Consider the following 26551-nt stretch of genomic DNA (forward strand, 5'->3'; position numbering starts at 1 on the left):
GAAATATCCGTGACTGCTTTATATGGGCTGTGAAAACACATCATATTAGTCTTCGATTTATTAATGAATATTTTGTTATCAATGAACCAATCAAGTAGTTTACAGACATCATACTGTAACACTCTAGCGGCTTCGCTCGAAAGGTTGTTTGATACAACCAAAGCTGTGTCATCAGCGTATAAATAAATTTTTGATTTGAGTGGTGAGCAAGCAAGATCATTCATGTAAATGTTAAACAAAAGCGGTCCCAATGCGGACCCTTGTGGTACCCCTGATTTAACACGCAACAAGAAACTATAGGACTCCGCCACACGGACACACTGTTCTCTGCCTCTTAAATAATTTTTTAAAAATGAGTAATACGGGCCTCTGAAACCACATCTGCTTCGTTTTGATAGTAACTGTTCATGATCTAATGTGTCAAATGCTCGTTGTAAATCAACGAAAAGAGTCAAAACAACATTGTTTTTATCGATTTCGTTGCAGATATAGTCATTAAAATGACTATATCTGACAACTATATCTGACTATATCTGACAAATGACAACAGACCCACAGTACTCTGTCCCGAGCGAAAGCCAAACTGCGCTGGGTTAATAAGGCTAAACTTTTCACAGAATGAGGCCATATAAACATAGACTATTTTTTCCAGTATGCTTGCCAAAGACGAAAGAATTGAAATTGGTCGGTAATTCTCGTAAAGTTTTCGAGATCCTTTCTTATAAAGAGGTCTTACAATGGTAACTTTCATGTTTTCATGTATCTGACCAGTTTCTAATGTTTCATTTAGGACGTAAAGTAGTGTTGATTTGAGCACATCGAAATTCGCAGCTATATCTCTTATGCTAATTTTATCAAAACCTGGAGATTTTGTTAAACTCATGGATCGTATAATATCCCACAATTCTGCTTCATCAACAGTAGGCAGAAAAGCAGAATGAATGTTAGCGAACGTAACATTGGTTCGGATATTTGCCGGTATGCACCCATTTGTAATGTTGTTTACTGATTCGATAAAGTTTTTGTTAAAATCATTCGCTATCTGAACCGCAGGTGACTCGAGAAAGGCGTCAGAAAGAGTATTATCAATACTCTTTTTTGCAGGTCTCCCTATTAGAGTGTTAACCAAGTTCCATGTTTTACCGGTATTACGACTGCAAGCTGCAAACTTGCCTCAGTGGTAGCGCTTCTTAGCTAGTCTTATTTTAGCGTTTACTTTGTTTCTCATCTGCCTAAATTCTTCTCTTGCAAGAGCGTCCCCGGGTTATCTTGGCATTTTCTAAGAAGCTTGCTTTTAACGCTGCAAAGCTCCATTATTTCGTTATCAATCCACGGGCTATCTTTGTTTCTTCTTTTAGGCTTTATTTTCTTTTCGGAGCAAAGGTAAATTTCTCTAAAGGCCTCTACAAACAGTTCGTAAGCCTTTAGGTGGCTGTGCCGTGTTAATGAATCCCATTTGAATGTTCTCACACGTTTATCTACTTCATTAGAATTCAAAACATATTTCTCTACAATCTCTGTTTCAGTCAAAGCAGCAGCATCTCCTGAAACTGCTATAGCGATAAAGTAGTGGTCCGCTACTTTTTCCTTAATAACACAGCCAAAGGAATTATATTTGCGCATTTTTGTGCTGATATGGTCTATACACGACCTTGTTAAACGATGACCGAGAATGTCTTCTCGTGTGTAACTGTGAATTTTGTTTTCGAGTCCGTAGCTTGCCAATAGTGTTAAGTAATCAGATGTTGCAGGCTTATTTGCTGTAAAAATGTCTATATTAAAATCACCGGCCAAAATAATGCTGCTTCTGTCTGCGTACTTTTTGAGGAAGCTTGCCAAATCTTCCAGAAATGTATTTAGGTTAGTGCTCGGTGGCCTATAAACAGCACATACTGTAAATTTCAGATCTGCTTTAGTCATTAGTGCAGTAACTACTTCAGCATCTTGAAAATCAAACGACACTCGTTCACAGTGCCAATCACTTTTTACATACACCGCTATGCCACCACCTCTTTTGTTATCCCTGCACAAAAAGAAAGACTGAAAACCACGCAGTGCGAAATGAGCGCATTCGTCTTTTGAAATATTGATTTCGGTTAAAATTAAAACATGTAATGATGGCAGTGCTTCAGCTAGGTGAATTTTTAACATGTCCCAGTGTTTGCGCAGGCTTCTCACATTCACATGGATTAGCTCAAGCAATAAGCTGCTAGAAAGATCTGACGCCCACTCGTCTTCCATTGATAGCCATTGTTCGGTTGAGTGTACTTGGTCAATCATTTTAGATTATTTTATGTAAGCCTTGTTCATTGTCAATGCGTAACACTGACGTTCCTTCGCGTTTTCTTACAAGTACTCTGCCATTGTGCACCCAGACGAAGCGATATCGTTTATCTTTCGCCATATTTTTTGTCATCCATAGCAGTTTCTCCATTCGGGAAGTTAGATTATCGTTCAAGTATATCTTTTCTCCCTTCAGTCTGTTCCGCTTTTCAATCCAGCGCTCTTTTGTTTCACTCCTTGAAAATCGCACCAGAATAGGTGGGACAGAGTTAGCTTTGCCTTTGATTCTGTGCACGGCTTCAATGTCGTTGTGACTGGGCCTAGGAAGTTCGAGTTTGGTTGTAATAGATTCCACCACCTTTCGTAGGTCCTCGTTATCCCTCACTTTGACACCATGGATTTCTAAATTGCTTTTTCGTGAGTACCGTTCAAGATCATCTACTGCTTGCTCCATATTCTACAGCCTGTCTGATTTGGCCAAAAGCTCGGCTTCCAGTTCACTTACTTTTTTGTTTGTTTCCTTAAGTTCCTTTCTATGCTCCTCCAACCGTTGCAGTATTGTGTCATAATTAGATGAAAGCAATCCCAATGATGTCTCAATACCCTGCATTACCGTCCTCTGCGCCAGCATTTCCTGGTTGGAAGCCTCGAGCTTGTCCAACTGCACGTCTTGCCGCTTTTCTAACACATCCAGTCGACTCAGTACGACATCAAGTTTGGCCAGTAAATCTGTCAGTGACAGCTCGACCGATACATCTGTTGCTCTATCCTTCTGGATTACGCCATCATCGTTTCCAGTTGGCGATCGCGATGCACGATTTACGCAAGTCAGACACACCCACTGTTGTTTTTCCTTAGTGGAAAAGTTTTTCAAGTTCGTTTTCGTAACCCCCGAGCCCTTTCCTACATGATACCGATTGTAGCACTCGACACATGTGAGGCTCTGCAAAACATCAGCAATCGATTTCATGCACGCAAGGCAATCAAACTCAGCCAACATGGAAACAATGGTGCAGTCCGGCGGAGAAGTATGCAACAATGAAATAAGCAATAATACCTAATTAGGCATTCTCATCTATAAAGCAAAGAAGCGGTCAGTCTCCACTCTGCAAGTACTCCGCCGGACTGCAACCGAGGCCCAGTAGGCAGCGCCTTTATACCCTGCTGGTTCCGGCATCCAGCGATAGATGGACACTTTCCCCAGATAACGTAGTTGAAATCACGGCCATATCGTGCTTCCGAAGACGCTTTGCCTGCGGTGCCTTGTGACGACACGTGCTCAGTCTTTTCTTTTCCCTTTCGGCCGGGAAAGCTTGGTTTAGACGATCCTTGCTGCTTTCTTCAACGTCGGCGTTTCCTATAAAGCAAGTAATCTATCGCCATGTTTGTAAAAGCGAAATGCTTTTGTTTGTAATGCCGCTCATTCGCTACTTTCGCACGTTTCCCTTTACACGCAGTATTCCTTCAAGGTTAAAATACCAAAATGACACATGCTTGTAATTTATTTCTTTGAAATCATGCCGTTCGGTGGAGCTTCGTACGGGAGCTACTGCTGGTTACCTGGTGCCACAACGTTGGATGAACACACAAAAATAGAGGAACGAGCATTTTTATGGAGCGAAATGAGCCTTTTCTCCTATACAAGGTGTCCTGCGTCTGGTTTATGAAAGTGCACGTGGAACAGATTCGATGGAGGCTTAAAAAGTTTGCTCGCAATCATTTTACCTAAATAAACCACTCCCCACTAAGTCTGTGTGGGATTGAGCAGGAGAAGCAAAAAAAAAACAACGCAGCCTGCGTTGCTCGTGACAGAAAGCGTTCAAAATGCGCGTGCCCAACACCGAAACCAGAAAGTTAATCCATTCCGCTTGGTGCGCTAGTCAGTTCGGGCACTGGGCTCTAGGGAGCCCCTTGTTGAATGTCTTTATCTATGGTCTAACGATGGTTATCCCTCAGCGCTGTCCACGCCCGCATGTATCGAAGTTTCTCAAATGTTATCGATGGTTCTGTTATCACCGAAGCTTCTGTAATCTGATTGTATCTGCAACGGTAATCGTCTAGAACTTTCGGGAAGACAAACGGGCACCACCGGTTACTCTGGAACCTTGCATAAATCTTGTATGAGACGCGACGCGCTTCACCGGCAGATCAGATTTCGACAATCGCCGACTGTGTTCACCGCTGCACCGTTCACTGAGTAGGCTCTTTTTCTGGGCACAGGCTCGCCTTATAAAGAGTTTTTCACCCATTCACAGTTTCGCTACTGTACTCTTGACCGTCACACAACGTGACAATATATGTAGCAATTTCGTTTTTCTTTGCAACCTAGGCAATGCCCTGCTTTGCTGACTTTCATGAGATAGAGACTTTCAGTGATCTTCCATCTGGAACAGCCCTTATCTGGCTTTTAAATTAGTGAAGTACGTGGCTGAAAAAGTAGTGCTCAGAATGGAAATAAATTGCAGCATATCTAACGCGCCCTATGGGCATCTCTATATAGCGAAGCTTACGAGGCATTGTTCACGCGGGCCTTCTCGTGTGGCTCATTGATGCCGCGAACGAGAAGCTTTGCAATAAAGTGTACCTTTGAACAGAACCAGCGTTATGTGGGACTAAAGCGGCAAGCGGCATTTTTGCGCATTTGTGTGAGTTAGCCGACTTCTTGTGGGCGCAGTTGCCACTGTCAAGAAGTTTGACAGGAGGTTCAACGTATGCGCAACGTGAGGCCACCGCCTCCGTGGCCGTCTGTCCCACCTCATCGCGGCTCTCCGTGTCGTGGCATTCAGCCTTCTCGTTCAGCGCTTAACGACCCACTCCGCAGGCCAGCTTCGCCCCCTCTACATTTCACCGCTGCGGGCGAAATAGTGTGAAACATTGCTCCTTAATGGAGCCGCCATACCGTAGCACAAAACACAAAGCTCTATGAGGATACAATAGGTGCGAGCTGCTCTGGGATATGTGGAAAGGTGTAATGGTTCCAGGACTTACTTTTGGAAATGCGGTTGTTTGCTTAAAATTAGGGGTACAATCGGGACTCGATGGAAACCGTATGTCAGTGGGATGCCTCACATTGGGCGCTCACGGGAGGACTACAAATGAAGCTGTGCAGAGTGATATGGGCCGGAGAAGTTTTGAAGTGAGGGAAGCTTACAGTAAAATTGACTATGAAGAAAGAGTGAGGAATATGGAACAAAATAAGTGAGCTGGGAGAGCGTTGAGGCATTTGTAAAAGATAAACATTGATTCGCATTGGAGGAAAAGAACTACGAAGCTTACGAGCAAGAGTGTGGCTTGTAGGGTGAGCAAGACAGGGACAAAGAACGTCAAGCGGATAGTCTGAGAGGCTGAAGTATTCTCATGGATGGCAGCAATAGAAAAGAAATCTGCCATGAGTAACTACATAAGTGGAAAAAACGAAACCAGGAAAGAAACCATTTATGATAACTCAAAGAGAAGCTCGCTCCCTTTTGAAGCGAGATCAGGATACCTTAGAACACGCATCAATAAGAGAGATATAAGAGGGAAGAAGAAGTAAGTGCCTGCTGCGGTAATGGAAGGGAAATGCTGGAGCATGGCTAATCAGTATGTGAAGATATCTGCCAGCGGTCGATTGAGGCACCACTGGTTGCCGTGAAGACTTCGGTTTCAGCGAAAGCAGGGAGAAAGTAAACATGTTCGCAGTAGAGATTAGTAAGAGGCGATTGGAAGATTGGTGGAAGGAAAGTAGGGAATGGACAAAAAACGGAGATGTTCAAAAGCAGTTAGCAATAGAGGTCAGAAAATTTGGTTGTGGCAATTCGCCGTGCTTTTTTTCCTTGTATTTTTAATCTACGTAGGAATTTAGGCAGTATAGTAATATGAATTTGGTGCTGCAACTATTGATCCATCCATCCATTCATCCGGGTGGTGCTTTTGTTTTCGTGTGCGCGGGTGTGCATCGTGTATTTGGGGTTTTGCAGGCTCGTGGATATATTTGCATGCTTTCGCCATATTTATTCATGTGGGACGTTAAGTCTTTCTTGCCCTTAAAGGGCCCCTCACCGGCTCTTGCCGTTTTGAGCTTACAAGCGCAGCGCATACAATGCGCGATAGCGACCATGTTTGCAAAGTATTACACCGCTACGCGCCGCGGAAAGTTGTGAAATTTCAATCTGAAAGCCGTTTGCCCGTCTCCTCACGACAAACTTACTCCAAGCCGGTGGGTGACCTACACGTTCTAGTGCGCCTACGTGCACGTGTTTATGCTCTGACATCACTCGTGTTCACATGGGACTTCGAGAATTATTCAAGGCAACGTCCGTTATTTGTGTAATATGTTGCTTGAACTTACCAACTAAAGGTTAGAGAAATATTGAAACACACAAGCTGAATGTCTGCGGGTTTTTGTTTTACTTCCCACAGCAGCAATAGAGACGTACTTCCGTGTCGTCTAATCGTTCCGGCATCGTGCAGTCGCACGCGCAGAACCCGAAACGATGTCATTTTCCACTGTGTTCCAGCGCGCTAATATGCTCTGTGATCCGCTTGCGTCTGCCTCCGTATACGTGTAGAATTATTGACTTATATCGCTACTGAAGTGTGCTGCTGCACCGCACTAAAATCCTGTGCTGCGTGAACTGAGACACTCACAACAGCTCGCGCGCGATGCCATTAGCGCAAGTGCGCCGCGTCGCAAGAAGGCGACGACAAAAAAAAAAAAAAAATGAAGGTGGGACTCATAACGTTTGCGTCACGGGATCCTCGGGCTCCGGTATCGGAGAAGGCAGGGAAGGAATTTAGAAATCATGGGTTCGTGGCACTGATATTTCTATGTTAGCCATTATTCAGCAAATCCGAAAAAATTTTCCGCATAACACTTCTTAGAAGACACGTAACAACTCCTAACGTATAACCAACCTATGCTGTGTGGTTTCGCGAGGGGCCCTTTAAATAGTTGTTTGGGTGGCGCTAGACAGTCAGCAATTGGGGTTGGAGGGCGTACATTGGTATCAGGAATATTGCTTTGTTAGGACAGTGAGAATGTGGCCGCGTGTCATACCTCAATACGGTGTGGCATATAAGGATTTTGTTAGTTTTCTTTTTTTCATCGTTTTTTTTTCTTTGCGTGCGCGCGCGCATGTTTCATGTATATTCTGTTTTGCAGAGTAGACCGAGCGTCCTATCGTGCCAAGTGTTGCTGTGGATAATTTCTTGTACCTTTATTATGCTATGACGGGAGCACTGCTAACATACATTATTGCATTAGGTTCCCCGAATACGCTTGCTACATATGTAAATGCATACTAATTATATATAGGCTGACGAAGCGGAAATCCTTTTTAAAGAGGAACGCTGTCTCGGCATGTATACCCGGTAAAGGAATACTAATGCAGATGCAAGCATTTCTCCACTTTAAGGTAATATTTTTCTTCCGCGGGGGGAGGGGGGGAGGTTCTCACTAGAAAGTCAGCGCAAGGTAGCTCCGTAGTGACAGTCTAAAACCATTTTGTAAATCTAACCTGCGTGAAAACACGCGTGAATTATTCGCGATAGACGGGTTTTGCTGGTGGCGACAGGTAGCACAATATAATATTTCTCAATGGTTCTAACATCGTGGTTTCGGAATCTCCCGCACGCATGCGGCTATGAACGCGGATAGGTACACGATATATTTTCGGCGAACTTGAGCGGCACTTCAAACGTGTGTGAAGGAGGTTTCAGGGCTTACCGGGAATTCACGAGCTGCGTACCCATCAGCTGACGGTTGCGTCTGCCTGCTTCTGGCATAGGAGATGTCCACTCAGAACGAGTCGGAATTGCTACGCTCTCGCCTTTGGCGCCGCCGCAGGCCGGGTCATAGTATGTGAGAAGAGTGCATTGGCAGAGACATATACCCTAAAGTATACAGAAACTTTTGCTCACGGGCTAATCCCAAGTGTGGCGAGACGGGCCGCCAGAACAATATGGTTCTGAGCAGCACATAAAACAGGCGGCGATCAACCATTGATTACTCTCCGATGACAAAAGTTGTTTATGATGTCAATGTTCATTGACAATGAAGGGTATGTCAACATAAGGAGTTACCATAAACGCATCATTTCGAGAATGGGATATGTAGTTGAGAAAGACAGTAAAGAGTGAAGAATCGGCAGTAAAAATTGGAAACGCTGTACAAAAGATAAGTATAGTAACAACAGTGGAAGAAGTACTTCGCAAATGGCCAAGCAAGGAGTTGGAATACAGTGAGCTTCTAAGTGTAATAATGACAAAAATACAAAACGGAAGCAACATGCTCGTTGGAAAAGAAAAAGCAACCGAAGAGCTGGTGGAACACGGAGATACGAGAAGCAATCTCTCATCAAAAAAGTGCAGTTTCGAAAGGATTAAGTAGCCAGAAAATGAAAAATATACTGTCGGAAAAAAATCTTTGCTTCAGATAAAAGGTGAAAGTGAACGTTGGTTGTCATACATGCGTGAGAAAAACAAAAAGGACGAACCTATAATATTTTGGGCTCACATGAACTTATCAGGCAAATAGTCTGACACGATACAACAACATATGCTAGACGAAGATGGCTACAAACTGGAAGAGCACACGGCATTATATTACATACGAAAATTAACAGTCGAATCTTTCTCAGGATAGGGCAAGGTTTTATTTGAGGAAAAGAAGAGCATGAAAGAATCCAAGTAAAAAGGGGTTGGTGCTGACAGATTTTAATTGCACGAAAGCCAAATAGCAAATTCGTAAGCTGAAAGCCTCAAGGCTAGATGAGGTTCCCATTAGGCTGAATAAAGAACTAGGGCGAAAGAGTAAGGAAGTTGTGTGAAAGCACTAGAAGAAACCGTAAAAGTAAGATGAATGCGAAGCAGCTGGCGACAAAGCAGAATGAATTTATTTATATAGGTAACGAGAAAGAAGAGAGAATTCATTCATATACACCGTGTATTGCTAATATACAAGTAGGAAATGCAGGCGAATAAATGAAAGCTGAAAGCATGGGCAGAGAATTAGCGCATTTTTGGTGAACCACAATATGGCTTCAGAGTCAGTAAGCGTCTAGATGATAACTCATTTGTCCTTACTAAGTGTAATGAGATATCCCGCTATGAAAGTTGACCTGTATAAGTGCCTTTTTTAGACATCCATGGACAGTAGAATAAAGCAGGCTGCACATGTTTGTAGGATATTCTTTAAGGGGAAGGCTTAGACGACGATTTTATGCAGCTTTTGAGAGCCGTTCACCTATAAAGAACTGTCTGCGTTGAATGGGAAGGGATGAGGAGCGAGGAGATTGTTGGTATAAACAGGGGCTGAGACAGAGGTGCCCTTTATCCTCTCTGCTGTTTATGATGTACATTGTAAGGATGGAAAGGGCGCTAGAGGTAAGTAGTATCGGCTTTAATTTGTCATACAAACAGGTGGTTATAGTACTAGAGCAGCAGCATAGAGGTTTGCTTTATGCGGACGACATTGTATTGCTAGCTAACAAGTAAAGTGACATGGAATGTCTGTTAATCGAGAATTCCCGTCTAAAGTTTAGCGTTAGAAATCGGATGTTATGGTACTCACTGAAAACAGTGAATAGACAGTGTCAATACAGGGACAGGAAACAGCTCGGGCAAAATAATTTAGATGCCTTGATATATATAAGAGGAGGCCGCAGATATGTGAAAAAAAATCTACTCATGATTACGATGCTGCCTAACGCAAAATTTCAGCGCAGTTCTATGCGTGTTTTCATATCGCTTGGCAATATTTTGTTTATGAACTTATAGGTTTATGTTAGGAAGAGCATGCTGTGAGTAGCGCGCTTTGTTTTCATACAGACGATGCGCGCCACTCTGGCGCCATATAGCAGCCCTCGTCACCGCACTGCCTGGCTTGCGCGGCACTACGAATTTCCTCGCATTCTTTTGTTCCATCAATGACGAGAGCGCCACTTGGTCACCGGGAAATTGTGCCAGCAGTGTCAGTGGCGGCAACACCCAAGAGAGCGTCACACCGAGCCTTCTCGTAGCCGTTGGCCGTCGCGAATGGCTTGCGCAGTGGTACACGTCACACACCATGGTACCGCGCATTGATCTTAGCTGCTGATGCCGGGAACGAGCGTAGCCCTCACCACATCTAGCCACCCTGGCCCCCTTTCGGAAACGCAGGTGAGATCTCCCATGCGGTGGCGGATGCCGTGGCTTCCGACAACTCAGTGCACGGGCAGGCCTTTTTCCCTTCGCTCCTCCTCCACTTTCCGCCTCATGCTTTCCCTGTAGCCACCTCCTCCACTTACTCCTCGCGTGCTCTTCTTCCATCTACCGCTTCGATCCGCGTTCACTTTCATCTTTCGCCTGTGCTCGTTCGTTCGGTTACCCGGGGTAACGCCAATGCTCATCGCAGGAACGGGCACAAAGAGCTGCGCTCTAAAACAGCAACTGCAAATGAGAAGAGAAATGCGGTCATAATGAACCACAGCGCGCTATGATGATGCTATAGGTACGAGGTGTTCCGGGGTATCTGGAAAGTCGTAATGGTTCCAATACTTGCACATGGAAATGCGGCTGTTTGCGTGAAGTCAGGGGGCAACTCGAAGGCAACCAATGGTTAGTGGGACGCCTCGCATTGTACGCTCACGGGTAGACTACAAATACAGATCTGCAGGGCTATATGGAATGGACAAGTGAGGGAACCTCAGAATAAAATTGATCGTCAAGAATGACTGACGAATATAGAAGAAAGGAAATGAGCTGGAAGAGTGTTGACATATTTTAACCAAAAAACATTGATTCACAGGGGAGCAAAATAACCAGGAAGCTTAAGAGCTAGCATGCGACCAGTATAGGCAGCAACATGGCAGCAAAAAACGTCGAGCGAAAAGTCAGAGAGGCTGAGATAACCTCATGGATGGCGACAATGGAAAAAAAATCCTTCTATGAGTAACTGCCTAACAGAAAAAAAAACTAGATCAGAAAAGAAATACTTCATGATGAATGAAACGGAAGCTCTTTACTTTTCAAAGTGAGATCAGGCTGACATAGAACAGGCACTTATAAAGCCAGATACAGCAAGGAAACGGAAGCATGTGCTTGCTGCGGTAATGCTCTGGAAACGATGGAGCATCTTTTGTTTCATTTAGGCTCTACTGGCCTCGTTGAAGACCTTGGGTTCAGTGAGAGTAGAGGGAAACATGCCCGCAATAGAAATTAGTACCGCCTATATATTGTGATATGCTATACGTGACACTCCGCAACACGAGTTGCAGTGCGGCGTTTAAGGGCGATTTAGGCAACAATGTACCCTTTGAAGAACTTGGGTTCAGCGATAGCAGCGAAAAGTAAACATGCCCGCATTAGAAATTAGTAAGACGCCAGTGGAATATTTGTAAGTGAAAGTGGGGAAACGACACACAGCTCAGGCACACAAAACCAAAGTCATCATCAGTGGTTCAGAAAGTTTGGTGCCGGGAATTCTTCGTGCTCTTTTTCCTTATTTTTCTTCTTTGACATAGGTAGGACATTAGTTCAATATACAAGCAAGAGCTTGCTCGCGCAACCCGCCACCCGTTCCATAGGGCCCAATCATAGAATCCATCCATCCGAGTGTGAGCTATTGGCAACTCCAGAATCCGCTACTTTTGCAGGCAAAAAAAATAAAAAAAATAAATATGGCTATGACATCCAGGCTCACAGCTGCTCTATCCCTGGCTGCTGTGGTCACGCTTTGATTTGTGACGTGGATCACCTTATTTATGTAAGTCTGAAGTAAGGATTTCCGTGACTAAATGTCGGATATAGTTGCACCGTGCCTGCAATCGTCCGGCCAGCCCAGCGAGCCATATTAGATTTATTTAAAGATAAAGAGCATGCCAATGAAGGCGAAGGTAAAAAAAAAATTTTGCCGATATCGAACATCTTCGAAAGGTGAAAGCTCTTACTCGCAGTTTTATACCACTGCTTAGGTGCGATACTTGACTGTTTTCGGCCTTCATAGGCCACTCCGCACTGCAACTCGCGTTGCGAATATCACATATAGCATATTACAATATATAGGCAGCACTGTCTGTTGTGCATTCAGAAACTAAATACGGATTTTCTGCGCTGATACTACGAGGCTAAAACCTGTAAGCTCACTTGGTCTGTGTGTGCTGGAATAAAAAAAAACGAGAGTTTAGTCTGTGAGTTTGCATGCACCTTCATTTTAGATTCTTGGCGCTTGTTCATGCTCGCAGCACGTCGTCTTCAAGGTAGGACCTGGGCTTGTCTACACAGCAGGCACATTTCAAACCCAGAAATTCGCAATTCTCAAACCCAGTGAAACGTGCAAAGTAAGTAACAACCAATGGGACCAAGTTGAATTCCTTTCAAGTGGTTTCCAAAATTTAGGGCGGGGGGAGGGTTCTTTTGACAAGTTCAGTTGTAGTAATGTAAATGTATTACTTGGAAACGAGTTGAACCATTTGTAGTTTAATTTATGTCTGCAATGGGTGTCACAAAGCGAACTAACGGCGATGTACTCAGGCCGAACGGTCCAAAGCTTGCACAAGCGTTGTTAGTTTTACTTCTAAATTTCTTGTAAGCAAATGATCTGACCACTCACGGTGCTGAATGAGAAAGCAGCATCTTGCGTTTGCACATACAAACAAAAGCATGCTGTGAAAACGACAAGTTGTCTCGCGGCATCACATGTGTCGTGATCAATTTCAGACCTTCTGAGGTATTTATTATTATTCCTGGCATGGCTGCAGCCAAAAGTATTGCAGATAGAATATTCTTGCTGCCTAAAGCATTAGTAACATGAACGCTGGGGAACAAAACAATAGGCGAACAAACCCATATGGAGTTTTAGCGTGCATCACTATAATTTTTCAAAGTGCCTGCCTGAACGAAGTACAATCTGCGATTTCAAACGCCATCAAGATATTTAAAAGAAACAAGAAGACAGTAATCGTCTACCCGTTGGGAAGAAAGCAGTCGTCACTAGTGAAGTGTTTCGAACAAAAGCCTAAATTGAACAATCACCTTTCCTGATTGGAAAATTTTGTACCTAAGCGATCGCTTTGTGGTGCAGGCAATCTGCTTCTTTCTGGTAACGATGAAATGATATACTACTCGTTTCACCACAATGACACGCATAACAGTAAACAGCGAAAGTATTACGACATGCGCCTTCGCTAATTTTTGTGTTCCTGCACGGCGGCATGACAATGATTTGAGAACTTCGAAGCTTTCAGTGCATGCGGTGATAGGGTAGCCTTTTCGCTTCAAGGTCGCACCTGGATTGGCTTTTATCGGCCTGGTCGCTAGGTAGCCAGCCTTTGATTGGAGTCATCAATTCGGTGAGACAACAGCAGTAGCAGATGGTAGCCAGGGTCCGAAAGAGAGGCGCTGGTGTTCCCCAAGGAGGATTCGTTTCAAGACCGACACTTCCATACAAGAAATCGAGGGGTAGTCATTTAAACAGTCATTAGCTTGTATTCTGTTTACTGGGTATTACATTTAGATAGAGTTCACAAAATACTTTAATATTTTCATTCATAACCTAGTGCTGGCTACTGCTATACTGTGCTGGTGCACTTCTGGCTTGTAGTATAAACGGTGAAAATAACTTCCCCATGAAGTAATGCCTAGTATATAATAATAGAATTACCATTCTTCTGATATATTGATCGTGTGACTACTGAGCATGGTGTATTCAAGTACGTTTTTTCTGTTATAGATAGATTCAGCGCATTGGGTTGTGTAATTTCATCTGTCGTCGTCCGGTGGCGCTAAAGTAGTGTCCGAGTTAGAAAGTTAATATTACGAACATACAACTGTACAATATCATTCTTATCCTACCTCAGGAGATTTCAGTATTTTCATCTCTTTATCGATCAATCTATGCATCAATCTGTGTATCTAGCCACTTACGTCGACCCAGAGGCCCAAGTGCTCCACCTGCTTAGGCCACTTGGTACCTGCTCGCGTTCGTGACACCCTTGTAGTCATATTATTATTGCAGTTACATCATCTGACTCTCATCATAACGCCATCGTCACGCCTTCTATGCTAACTCATTTGCCCAAGTTGCCTAATAGTTTGAGCGACTAGGTATGTGCACGGGATCCTGGTGCAGTCGTGCTTGTTGCATTATCCATATTGAAGCTTGGTAACCTTAGTTTAATTACAGGTTCATCGTCACGCTTCATTGGTCACACATTCGACATGCATTAGTTGTCATAACGTCGTCGTGAGGCCATCGCCGTCATTCTATGGTTATCACTCCAGCCTCATTCGACTCTTGTTATGCCGTTGCCGTCACGCCATCGTCGTCACAGAGTGGTCGCCACACGGCATTTGTTCTTCCATCCACGTCATTGCTTCTTTGCCATTCTTTGGCAAGTATCTTGTCATTCAATTTGCAATTCAGCCGTAGTTTTCAAGATAGCTTCATCTTTTCTTAGACGTGAAACAGTAGCTGCTATGAAGGAGTTGTCATGTCATCATCGTCACGTCATTGTCGCCACAAAATTGTGGTGCACTAGTTGTCATATTTTTGGCGTGAGGCCGTCGTAGTTCCATTATCATCACTCCAGCTTATCCCTTTAGCTGTCGCCATGACGTCGTAACCACAACATCTTCGTTAAACTATCTACATGATACAGTCGTTGTCACGCCATCGCCTCATTCTAACGCCTTCACACGGTTGTCATGCGATCGTTGTCATTATCTCCTCGTCATTGTTTTTTCCTCATGAAATTGTCGTCATACATTTCTTGTCATGCTGTCGTTGAGGTGCCTTTATGATAATTCCATCATCGCCATTTTAACTTAGACATCCGACTTCCTCCAAGCACTCGTCCTCATATCATTTTCATCAGAGGCTCGTCGTCATATCATTGTGTTCACGCCGTCTTCACCATTGTTTCCTCATTACATTCACTTCAGGAACCTCACCCATTGTCATCATGCTGCCGCCATCATACCATCTTTGCAGTTTCATCGACGTCATTCTGTCATCTTCATCCCATCGCCTTCACTACATCGTTGTGCCGTCGTGTGTGTGCCATTTTACTTATGAATGACGTTGGCAAGCGAATGTAATAGCTTTGTGAAGATAGCTTTAGAAATAGCTTTGAAATGTAGCACAAACAACGGAAGTCTCAGAGTGACCACTACCAATGTTGAGGAATGTGACTTCAGCAATGTAGTGTGCGCATACATTGTTTGAATTCCATCCCATTATCATCAACAGCCATCGTGAGATGAGTTCTCCTGTAATTATTTTCTATAGAACTCTGTTCAGTTTAGCCAAATACTAATGATAATACACTACATACAGGTAATAGTCACTGCATAGAAAATAAAGTTTTTTGTGGTATTTATTTTGTGTCTACTGATCGTACCTTCTATTATTGCTCTCTTTATCTAATCGCGATGCGTCTTGTGCTGAACTGCAAAGCTACTGAGTTAATAATGTATAATGATGTCCTTAAGTTGCTTTCTCTGTTGATCAGTTCCACTGAGTTGTTAAATTTTTTATTTTGGAATGTAAGTACAGGAACCGCTGCTGTTGAATATACGTTTCCTTTGTCTAATGTAACACTGGTTACTATGTCATCTCTTTGTAAACTTTTTACTTGTGCCATCCTTTTTCATTATCACCTTATTTCTTTTTAGGTGTAGTGCAGGACGCAGGCCTCTCCCTGCATATAGAATTACCCCTGCCCTGCGCCAACTGATTCCAACTTCCGAATTTTCTAATTTCACCACCTCGCCTATTTTTCTGCCGTCTTCGACTGCGATTCCCTTCTCTTGGCACGCCTTCTGTAATTCTAATGGTCTACCGGTTATCCTTACTAGGCATTCACGTCGTGACCAGCTCCATTTTGTTTCTCTTAATGTCAATTAGAATATCGGCTATCCCCGCTTGTTTTCTGTTTCACTCTGCTCTCTTCGTGTTACCTAATTTCACGACAAACATTTTTTGTTCCATCGCTGTTTGCACAGTCCCTAAGTTGTTCTCGAGCTTCTCTGTAAACCTCCAAATTTCTTCCCCATATATAAGCACTGGTAGAATGCATTGATTACGCATCTTTTTTAATTATAGCGGTAAGCTCCTACTCCGGATCTGCCAATGCCTGCCGTATTCATTTGAACACATTTTATTCCGTAAACAACCGTCTCTTAATCAGGATCACCTGTCAATAATGCCATAATGGCATTGTGTACACGTCTGCATCTATCTTCAAAGCGCCTTCACTCGACATCATCCACATGTCCTGGACAAACGGAAGGATCCCTTGATAGCTTCCTTTGTGCGCTTGTGTGAAAAAAACGTGGCTTGCTTTCACGCGAGAAATGCGCGTCAAGCGCGCCGTTGCGTTCTTCATGATAGTTTGATACACCAACGCAAATACCTTTCCGAAGGCGCAAATGGCACTTGTTTTCCTGCCATTTACACTCAGACATATGCACCTCCTTGCACGCAGATTTTCACTGCACACATGCTATAGTGTTGAGGACACACACGCAGGTCAGACTCCGCTACTATTAGCGGGATAAGTACGGCTTCGTTTGCCGCTATGCTTGTTCCTGCCTGGCTTGCTAGCGTCGGGAGAATCTTCCTTGCCGTTTCCCCTTCATTATTACCGTCGCCTTGTTATACCCTCCCTTTCGACCGCGTCAACACTGATTGTATGGACGCCTCCTGATGGCAGCGGTCAATAATTGTTGTCATGGATAACCTCATGAACTATGCAGAGACTTCACCATTGCCATCGGCATCGGCTAGTGATGTTGCCTCTTTCATTTTACCCCAGATCATTCTGCGACATGGGCGCACCACGTGAGCTGCTCAATGACCGAGGACGGTTATTTTTATCGGACATCCTCGAAACAAGTCTAAAGGTATAGAGTGTTGCTCACCTGACCACGACGGCCTACCACACTCAAACGAGTAGTATGGCAGAACAAGTTAAATTAACATTGCACGATATGCTGGTAATTCAGGCCGCTTGCGATCACTCATACTGGCACCGCGTTGTTCCCTTTCTGACGTACGCCAATAATATTTCTACGTAGACTACGATGCTGTGCTTACTTCCTGGGTTTGTGTCCACAACTAACGCCAACCTGCCTGCACGCTAGACACCACAATTTCTTACCCCCCTGATGTAACTGAGTCGAAGACAGGTTCCCAAGCTATTAAATTCTTTGAAAAGTGTCGCCACATTGACGGTTCCCTCCCTAGTGCTGATCAGCAGCGCCAAAAACATCATAGACACGTCTCAAAGCACTCAGCGTCGTATACCCCCGTCTAACTTGTGGGGCACTGGATTCCTTCAGCTAGCCTTGGTCAATCGACAAAAGCTACTTCTAAGTACCACTCTCCGTAGCATGTTGTCAAGCAAGCTCCACCCGTGAAATACATCGTCGAGCCACTAGAGCTCTCTTTTGACCAATGACTTCGATCGCGTAAAATTGTGCAATGACTGCCCAAAGCTTTGCAGTGACCCAGCTTTCGTGTCTTTCCCCAAGTCGCCAGGATGATTCTTTTTTCAAGAGCGGAAGTGAATGTAATGAAGACCAGCACTACTCATAGAAGCGTAGTGAGCTGCTCATGCAGAAAGTACACGTCGATTCAGAAGCTCAAGACTTGGGCAAGTTTCTGTGATTGTCAGGTTGCATGCTATGACTGCGTCTGTTTTCAGCAGGCTCTCTGCTTAAAGGATGTTTATGCTAAATACATTTATATCGCCTCCTTTATCCGAAGGCTGCGGCTGCGATGCTAATGTCCCGGAATGTTCTTGCTCCTGGGTTCTTGTGTTCAAGGTCCCTGGGGAGGCAGTATTGCTATAGGCAGGGCCATCTTTTCCCATACCATCCCTTTAGGCTTATTATTCAAGGAAAAAGCCCTTTAGACCCCTTACAAGAAAACGCATCGCCGTCATCCCTGGCGCGAACGAGAAGTGGTCATCAAAATATGTCAAGTGGACGCACGGCGCACAGAAGAGGCGGAGGGGCGCCGCATGTCGTGTGAGCGGGCAGGCGTTCCTGTGAGGCGAGAAGGCATCGCGCCTATGAAGACGAGGTGCCCGGCCTCCGGCGAGTCAATTGTGCTTTGAATTTTAAGCAAAGCTAATAGGACTTTGGAAGAAATCCGCTCAAAATCACTTGTTCTACTCGATGAATTCAACCAAAGAAATGACCTGCGACAAACTTACTCTACCATGACCTAGGAGATGTACTCGTAAGCCTACGCACAGCGATCACGGTTTAGAATAAAGTGCATTGACCTCGCCTTTTAGAACCAGAACGCCTTCAGAGACGTCAATAAGTCCAAGCCAGTATCAATCGACCACATTCCACAACCACCGACACCATCTCAATCAATGCGACTGAAGGACTAGACTTCGGTCATATACTCGTATGTTGACGAAGACATTGCCGCTAGAGAAGATGCAATCATGAAAACCGACCTACCGCTGTACATCGAGAATCTCAAGCTCTCCTCGAAGAACAAGTACGTGTATGTAATTCTGATCACCACTTACCACCACGGCTATCCTCACCACTCTTGCAACATGATGATCCGCAACCTCGATTCTGACTATTCCCTTAGCAGCAGAGACGCCAAGGAGACAAAAAACGAATAAACGTTGGTGCTCAGCCCCACTTGTGTCACGAGAACGAAGCTGTCTACTTGATTCGATCAAACGTTTTGCAAACTACACTGTTTATTAATGCAATATAAGTAAGTGCTCTAGTTGGACAGAATCTTCAGTGAGGCTGATTAATCAAACCATGGTGAAGGTAGATAACATGTGACAAGGTACAGTGGTAAAGGTTAAGAGCTATGATGGATAATCTCCAATACTGCATACCTGAACGACAGTCAATATACATTTGGCTGGGGAGTACTTCACAGTAAAACGCTGGTTATGTGTGATGTCGAATTCTTGTTTATACTGTCATGACCTGACATGAAGAAGCTAAGAATGAACATTTCTCAGAAAGATGAAGTGACCGTAGACTACCCCGTTTCAAGCGCTACTGATATATGGAAAATTTTTCCCGAACATACATGCCTCAATACGTATCCACGTGCAGCTTCTGTACCTGAAGTACCTTTTGAACGTCGTGACACGACGATTGTATGGAAGAGAGCCAACAGGATTTATGTTGAAAAAAAAAAAAGACATGGCTGAAATAAGAACTGCATGAAATGCTGAACGCTCGAATATAAGGTACTCAACGTCACCTTTCCCGTCTTCCATAAATATTGTCCCTATAGAAGATGGTTCACTGAGACTATATTCTAATTATCGGCAAATCAACACCCAAACAGAGCTGTATTTATTCCGAATGCGTTTGATTGGCGACATTAATAATGATACTAGAGGATGCCGATGGTTCTAACGAATTGATTTGTGCAAATGTTACTGGAAGGTATGCCTCCGGGAAAAATCATAGTACAAGGAATTTATAACGCCATTTGATATATATGAATACAACCGTCGGCCATTCTGCTGGTAGAACTCGGGCGCTTAGTTTCAGCGCATGAAGAACGGTGCACCTAAAAATTTCATAGGAGATTGCTGTGGTGTTTATATCGATGACATCATCATTTACTCTCCTACCGAGGAAGAACACTGTACCCACATCTCCAATGTACTAGAAGCATTGAGCAAATCAAGATGAACAAGAATAAAAGTGAACTCTTTCAAAGAAAGGTCGCGTTCCTTGGCAGAGCCCGGGACGGCTTCGTGAAGACGACATAGGAGCAGTCTGTTCAACGGATCAAGGAACTGCATGAGCCCTATGATGTTCACTCGCAGCGTGTGCTCTTAGGACTGGCAGGACATTTTCGGCGCTCATTAAACACTTTGCGGCAATATACATGTGTCTTACAAGGCTCACTCTAAATGAAGTTTAATTTGTGTGGAGCGATGAGTGCGACCATGCGTTTCAAGAACTGTTTGCGCGCAATATCTTCAGATAAAATCCTCATATTGCCCCATTTTGCCAAATCCTTCGAGCTCTGCAGTGACGCGTCCAATTATGGCACGGGAGCAGTGTTATACCAAATAGATTCAAACCAAGACCAATTCCACCAGTCAAAGGTCATTCGCTATTACTCCTATAGGTTTTTGAAAAGTGGAGCCAAATTACACGACCACGGGAATGGAGGCCTTAGCAGTAGAGCTGACGTTACGATACTTCAGGAGTTTTCTGGAGGACCATCTGTTCAAGCTTTTCCCGGACAGTCAGGCTTTGACATATCTTCTAAGCCTTACACAAACGAAGGGAAGACTGGTAAGATGTATTACCGAAATTCAGCAGTTCGCTATTGATATTAGCCACAGACCTGGTGAAAAGCTAACTGACGCAGACGCGTTATCAAGATTGCACACAAGGCCAATATAGAGCTATCAAGCAGCACACGTCGCCAGTGTGTGGGAAGACACTGAGTATCTAAAATTAAACGACGGAAAGTTTGTTGTCCCTCAAAGCTGCATATTTAAAATATTTCGGCTTTAACAAGACAATTCGCACTCAGGAAGGCATGATGGATTTTCGCCTACCTACTGAAAGGTTCAGAAATGTTTTACGTGAAAAAATCCGATGTAGAGTTGTACGTGAAGATTTGTCATCAATGTCAGACTACCAAATCCAAGCTCCGCCCAAAAGGAAACGAGATCGTCATTCCTGTGCATTCAGATGTGCGCTTCGAAGTCGTTCATCATGATTTCACTGAAACCAAAAAGAAAGGGGAGGGTGAATGCCGGACTCAGTCTTTAACAGTGGCTGTAAACCAGTGCACAGAAATTGCGGAAGCCAAAGCAGAAGAAAAGATGCAAACAGTGTGATTGAAATAATGAAAAGAGTGGCATTTAGACACACCAATGTGATCGTCTCTGATAATAGTCTTTTATTTCGCTGTGAGAGGGTATGTTGGTGGGCAGGAGAAAAGGGCATTACTGTTGAAATTTTCAGCACCATACCACCCCGAAGGAAATGCCCTAGTGGAACGCGGAATGCAAGACACGAAGACCTTCAGTTCTCTATGCGCAGAATTTCATGGAGGATGGAAGCGTGCTCTTGAAGCAGCGGTTAGGCATCACAATCAATCTCACGCAGCTGGACTAGGCTGTAGTGTTCAGTTTGCTGCCTTTGAGAAGATGACGTGGTTACCAGCAGATTACAAACTTGGTATATTAAGGAAGACTCATATTCCAGAAAGCAAGAACACGTCAGAGGGAGACAATCGCTATAAATTTACAATAAAGAAATACTATGACTCGCGTCATGCAACTAACATGCCCAACATACAACCTCAAGACATGATGCCAATACGAAGAGGTCATGATGATTCGAAAAATGCTATCACGGGGCTTTATGGTGTCCTCAAAACGGTAAAGCAACAAGGTATACTGGAGTCGGTGTACTTTGTAGGAGCAGCAGGTCAAACAGAAGTAACAAATGCAGGTAACCTATTTTCTTACCCTCCATGGAAGCTTGGCAATAAAATACCCGGAAGATGTAATCTCCGGACCAAAAGAAGAAGAGGAAGTGAAGAGAGAGGATAAGAAGATGAAACGTAAACAGTAAACAATATGTGAGTCTCCGATCCTTTATTTTACAACAATGGCAGTTTTGTAAGTTCTTAAGCCGTCATGCTATATCTAGCATTACTATTTCATTTCTGAATTGATATATAATGTACATTTCTTGAAAACCTTTAGAGATATCTGACCATTGTGTCCATAAACCCTTCAAATCATCATCACCTTGATAATCTGATGCTCCTCATCACTACTCCCTTCGTCTTTGCCGTTCGCCATGTTGAACACAAACCAACTTGCCCAGTCCACAACGCTCATTCACCCGAAAATTCTTGTCAGATGCTACACTTGCACTCCAAACTTGATTAGCAGTAATCGCGAAGCTATCTGCGAAAAATGGTTTAGAATCGTTTAACAGCGACATCAAGAAAGCCACAGAAAATTGCGGATTAGGAATAGAGGAGGTGACATGTAGTAATTGATAGGAATCATTTTAAATAAAAACTGGAATATCTCTCTGAGGAAGCAAGATCAAATTCACACTAGAGTTGACTGATATGTGGTATGCAATGACAACTGTCTTTTACGTTGTCAGTCAAAGGATCAACTGCTTTCTCGTGCGGAGTGCTGGGCTGGTATTTTTGGCCTATTATCATTTATCTCTCTTACTGGCGGTGTCTTGCATGGCAAAATTTGTTTGAATTCTCATATCACAAGATCCGCCGTGGTGGCGTATTGGTGACAGTGCTCTGCTACTAAGGCTACCATGACTTTACTTACCACCATGACCGTACTTACGACCAATAGATAATTATCGGTTCTGTTGCCTTCGTGTTGATTTGGGAACAGTTATTTTCGGAATTTAACGCACATTGCTTCCTTCCGTGTTATAAAAAAAATCATTGTGTGTAATCGCACGAGGGCGACAGTCACACTGGTGCCCTTTCGCTGCATCACGCCCCACCCTTATTGGCGTCACGCGCCCATGCAATTCGTTTTTGGTTCGTTTGAACAAACCGATCAAATCGTAAGACAACAAAACAATTGCCGCCAGTGTGCCCAAATTTTACGCCACTTTTGGGCTACCGAATATGGCTCCAATTTTTCCTACCCTCATAAACGTCACATCGACGAACAGATGATGCTATGCCTGATCAGTGGCTGATAACGCGCCATGTTTCGAAAGTGACTCGTTACGAGGAACGCTCTCAACAACCAAGACATGGGCAATTTTACGGAGCATGCTTGATCCATACAATACAAAAACAGTCACTACTAGAGCATTACGCACATTGGTAGGAGAAATTAAGGTGGATGACGCATCCTTGATCCGAACCCTATCAGACAGATACATCGGGACAAGAGGAGATAACATCGTTAAGAGTGAGTACAAAGGCATGGCCAATCCCAAGCTTGATGCACCCATAACGAAACACGAAGTGTATGGCGCCGCTCTAGCATTAAAACGTAACTCAGCCCCAGGCGAGGACGGCATCACGAATGCTATGTTAAGAAATATGAGTGATCAGCAACTGGAACGCCTAACCCGGTACTTCAATGAGAAAATCTGGGCAACGGGAGAGCTTCCTAATCAATGGAAAGAAGCGACCATCATCTTAATACCTAAACCGGGGAAAGCAAGAACATTGCAGAATCTCAGGCCTCTATCTTTAACCTCCTGCTTAGGCAAACTTTTCGAAAAAGTCCTTCATATCAGGCTTACCAGCTATATCGAAGGGCATGAACTTCTCTCGCACAACATGTGCGGCTTCAGACAACATCTTTCTAGACAAGACATATTCGTAAGGCTACGAGATGACGTGCTGCAAAATGTCCCTACAGGGGGAGAGAAACATCATAGCAGCGCTTGACTTAAACAGCGCTTTTGATACGATCTCCCATACCCTCATACTTGAAGAGCTCGAAAGAATGGGCTGTGGAATTAAGATCCACAATTACATCCGCTCTTTCCTTTCTGAACGTAAAGCCACAATAGGTATGGAAAATATTCGATCTTCGAAACTCCCAATGCCTAACGAAGGCACACCACAGGGTGTTCCTCTTACCACTTCTATTTAACGTCGCAATGAACCGCTTGGCACGACAACTAGAGAAAATTGACGACCTCAACTTCGCGTTTTACGCCGACGACATCACGTTATGGGCCTGCAAAGGCTCGTTAGGGCAAAAAGAACAAACGATCCAGGAGGCTATCGACTCGGTGAAGGACTTCGCAGAACAAAACGGTATGCAATGCGCTCCGGAAAAATCTGAGTTTATCCGAATCCATGGGCGTAACTACAGAATCAAACCGAGCATCCACCTAACTATGGGTGACCAGAGGTTACCAGAAAGAAATATGATCAGAATACTAGGACTATGGTTATAAAGCCAAAAAAGAGCCATTCACACCATTGCGACTCTAAAGTCAAGCACGAGAAGCATCGCTAGTCTAATAAGCAGAATTACAAAGAAAGGTAAAGGGCTCCACGGAAACGAAATCTTAACACTAGTCCATGCTTTTATTCTTAGCAAAATAACATACGGACTACCATATCAAGAGCTAACCACGTCGGAAATCAAAGAAATCGACCTACTAATACGTGACGCGTATAAGGCAGCGCTTGGGCTTGCTAAGAATGCGGCAAACGAGAGGGTGCAAGGTCTAGGCATATACAACACATTTGAAGAGTTAAGAGCAGCCGTTCTTATGACAAGAGGAGAACGACTATACCTGACAAGCACATGCAGAAACGTTCTGTCGCGTTTAGGCTACCCAATGCGACCACAGTACTCCAAGGAACAAACGACCCCAATGCCGGATCCAATACGCGAGCGCATAGTGGTCTCCCCAATCCCACGACTCATGAACAAAACTTATCACACAGCGAGGAGACAAGCGACAGCTAAAGATCTTCAGAAAACCTTCGGCAGTAATCAAGACGTCATGTATACTGATGTAGCTAGACTTAGCAAAGGACATGTAATAGTGGCAGTTCAACCCACACGCCACGGAACGCTTGACACATCAGCCTCGATACGCACTAGGTGCACTGCTACAGCGGAAGCAGCGGCAATTGCTCTCGCTATCGCATACAAGGAAAAGCAAAACAGCTCAGCTTTAATAATGTTCGACTCACAAGTGGCATGCAGAATGTATGTACAAGGCAACATACCACAAGTCGCCCTTAACATCATAGGCGGCACATTGAAAGAATATCATGCAATTTTATGGTGTCCTGGCCACGAGGTTATCTCAGGAAACGAACAGGCGCACACTCTAGCTCGAGGCTTTACTAACCGAGCTGGATATACGCACGACGATGAAAAAGACGATCGCTTACTGGTCCGCGATATACGGGAGCACCAGCGAAGAACCCGGCAACAGTACGCTCCACCACACAAACTACTCAATGTAGAGGAGGCGCAGAAATATAGAAGAATACAGATGGATACCTACCCACATTTGGGTAGATACCATAAAATAAGCCCAACCTTGTACACTAACTCTTGCCCGTGGTGCGGGTCATGGCCTTCATTGCCTCACGTAACATGGGAGTGCGCCAAAAGACCTCATGGCATTATTTCACCTTTGGTACTCACCTTGCTAAGGGAGCCCTGGGAGGCCATCCTCGCTCTTGCTGACCTCGAGGCCCAGAAGGACCTCTTGGACCAAGCTGGGCGGGTCGCGATGGCCACTGGAGTCTTGGAATAGAGACCCACCCTGCACCGCTCCCTGCCGGCACTTTTTTTTTGTCTTTTCAATAAATGTTTATTCCTCCTCCTCCTTTGGCAAGTCTGAGGCACTCTAAACGTTTCAGTACAGCTAAAATACTTCTTCACTACCTTGACTGGGATATACCTTGAGTACCGCAAAGCTTTCAAGAGTTTTTAATAGTCAGTTCCGAAGCTGTATCTTATAACTAGGGTACTACTGTCACTAGATGTATTCGTAACACATCGTGTTTTCATTGTATCTAGTTAAAAGCAGACATTTCACATTAAGAGGTAATGTGGCCTAGGTTAAGGGTGATGGTGCATGAAATGGTTGGTTAATAATTTGCTAAACTAAAATTGGCATGTTCAAGTTCTTGCATGTGTGGAGCATAAAATTGACACGTCGTAAGAACGGCGAAGAACTGAGAATCGTCAAATCTGCGATTCTCTGCAACTGCAGTTAGTGTGGCACATACGGTAACAGAAAAAGTGTGTCAGTATCCCAAGCTTTGAAAGTTTCCCCACTTTCCTGTGTAAACCAAGGTCAGCAGCAATGTTACTATAGAAGATTATGGGGCCAATGTTAAGGGCGTTTTGTTCTCAGGCAACAATCGCCCACTACATGCTTTCTCCCTATCTACGCATTGACAGGAGGCACGCCGTTGATTTTCTCGATCTCTATTATGACGTAATCAATGCACGTTGTCGACTTTTAGAAAAAAATAGGGAAACCTTGTCAGTAGGATGCCGAACAAATGTGTAAACTTTCTAGTTTATTTGCCCCCTCTTACGAACCTAATCTTAAAAGCGTTTCGGATCTTTAGAAGCCTATATACTGAACCACGCTGGAAGCTTTCAATAGTCTTGAAAAACAGTCACCTACCCCAAAGAATTTTTAGGCATAAATCTTGAGGATTTTACCGTCACTGTGTGGAAAGTTTACGGTCTTTCTAAATAATTTATTCATGAAATGTCAGAAAGCTTTGTAAGTCCATTGTCTGCTAGCTTTTGCAATTTCTGGTGAGTGCTCT

The 26551-nt window shown here is 44.0% G+C and overlaps 1 pseudogene; it reads left to right on the forward strand.

Moving 5' to 3' along the window:
• LOC140219559 (uncharacterized) overlaps positions 1–25518 on the forward strand; it is a 193323-nt pseudogene extending 167805 nt beyond the window's left edge.
• Positions 25519–26551: the final 1033 nt, after the last annotated feature.

This window comes from Dermacentor andersoni, chromosome 7 (assembly GCF_023375885.2).
Source record: "Dermacentor andersoni chromosome 7, qqDerAnde1_hic_scaffold, whole genome shotgun sequence".
NCBI lineage: Eukaryota > Metazoa > Arthropoda > Arachnida > Ixodida > Ixodidae > Dermacentor > Dermacentor andersoni.